Raw genomic sequence first — 2,407 nt, 5'->3', positions numbered from 1 at the left:
AAAGAGCCTTGATGAAAGCCCCAGCCTTAGGGCTGCCTAATTTAGAAAAGCCTTTTGAACTATTCACTTATGAAAGACAAGCAATGGCCTTAGGTGTTTTAACCCAGCATTTGGGAGAATGTAGACAAGCAGTCGCATATTTTTCCAAGCAATTGGATCCAGTAAGACAGGGATGGCCCAGATGTTTAAGAGCAGTGGCTGCAATGGTATTGTTAATACAAGAGGCTCGGAAGCTCACCATGGGACAGAAAATAACTGTTTATGTTCCACACATGGTAACTACAGTATTGGACCAAAAGGGTGGACATTGGTTGTCTCCTAGTAGAATGCTAAAATATCAAGTGGTACTAATAGAACCAGATGATGTGACCTTAAAGACTACTGCTGTAATTAATCCTGCCATGTTCCTCTCAGCTCGACAAGAAGAAGGTAAACCTGAACATGACTGCCTGCAGACCATTGAATAAGTCTATTCAAGCAGGCCTGACTTGAAGGATGTTCCCTTGCAGAATCCAGATTGGGAACTATACACGGACGGCAGCAGCTTTATGAAAGAAGGAAAAGTGGGTATCAGGATATGCAGTTACCATTGTCGAGACGGTGGTAGAGGCACAAGCATTGCCCCCTAGAACATCTGCCCAAAAGGCTGAATTGATTGCCCTCACTTGGGCTTTGCAGTTAAGTAAAGACAAACGCGTAAATACTTGGACTGACTCAAAATATGCTTTTGGAGTAGTGCATGTGCATGGAACGATCTGGAAAGAAAGGGGGCTATTGTCCACACAAGGGGCAGAGGTGAAACGTAAGGAAGAAATTTTGAATTTACTAAAAAGTATAAAAGCTCCTGCTGCTGTCTCCATTATGCATTGTAAAGCTCATCAATTGGGATGAACCACTCAAGAGCGAGGCAATAAGCTGGCTGTTTTAGCTGCAAAGTGGGCTGCAGAAAAAGACATAGAGGAGAAAGTGCTAGCTATAGTGCCAGAGAAGAGAATCTCCTTTCAGAAAAACCCTATTTATGACAAGCAAGATTTAAAATTAATCGAAAATTTACAAGCAGAAAGATGAGAAGATGGATGGGCAGTTACACCTACAGGTCTGGTAGTAATACCTCATTCCCTCATGAATAATTTAGTAAAGGAAGAACACAACACTGTGCATTGGGGAACTGAAAATTTGCTAAAATATTTGCAGAAGTTGGTTATTAGCAGGAAGATGGTGGAAATTATTAAATCAGTCACACAAAGATGTGAAATAAGTTGTAGGAACAATCCAAAAACACAGAATAAAATTCAATTTGGAAAAACTGCCGAGGGACAGGCAGCTGGGGAATATTAGCAAATAGATTCTACCGAATTGCCAAGAAAAGGAGGTCTAAAGTGTTTGTTGGTCCTCGTGGATACATATACAGGTTGGCCTGAGGCCTTTCCATGTTGCACCAATAAGGCAAGAGATGTAGTGAAAATATTGTTGAAAGAAATAATTCCAAGATTTGGATTACCTTTAAGGATGTCATCAGATAGAGGTCCACATTTTATAGCCAAGGTAATTACTGAAATAAGCATATTGTTAGGTTGGGATTTACATACCCCTTACAGGCCTCAATCTAGTGGTAAAGTAGAAAGAATTAATTATACCCTCAAGACTCAGTTAAGCAAACTATGTCAAGAAACCTCGACGAATTGGACACAGGCTTTGCCTTTAGCCTTGTTAAGAATTAGAATCCAACCACGGAGTAGACAACATCTCAGCCCATACGAGTTGATGTACGGACGACCGTAAATTTTGGCTAATGTTACTAGTGAAGAATTATTAACAATAAACAAACAGATACAAGCCAACAGTAAAACAACGATGCAACATAGATTGGCATTAGATCTATTATTAGCCTGTGAACATGGGTTGTGTGGTTACTTACATCTTAGCGAGGAACTTGTTATATACATATCCTGAACGTAACCCAAGAATTAAATATGCAATTGAATAAGATGAAAAAAGTAGCTCAAAATACTAGAATCCTTAGGGAGACAGCAGAAACCAGCTGGTTGAATCAGATTCTTCAAAAATTAGTGGATGAACCTTAACTGGATGGTTCGCAAGTTTGATACAAAACATAATAATTATAATTATCTTAATAGTTTGTATGCTTCTTGGATGGTCACCGACAGCAATGGGAGTGTTTAACCTTATGCTTCATACAGTTATAGTTTTACTAACTCTAACTTCAATATGACTGTTGCTTATAATTATACTGTATATAAAGGTTTACTACATGATGAAACAAATAACCCAACTTTACATATACTATTAATATATTACAGTTTTGTCTGACCCTGTCTTCTATGCAGTAAATAATCAAGTATACCCTGCCATCAAATCTTATTCACTGTCTCATTAACCATTGATC

This window comes from Aptenodytes forsteri, unplaced genomic scaffold (genome assembly GCF_000699145.1).
Source record: "Aptenodytes forsteri isolate BGI_AS27 unplaced genomic scaffold, ASM69914v1 Scaffold81, whole genome shotgun sequence".
Classification (NCBI taxonomy): domain Eukaryota; kingdom Metazoa; phylum Chordata; class Aves; order Sphenisciformes; family Spheniscidae; genus Aptenodytes; species Aptenodytes forsteri.
The sequence above is the reverse complement of the archived record's forward strand: the minus strand, read 5'-3'. Positions refer to the sequence as shown.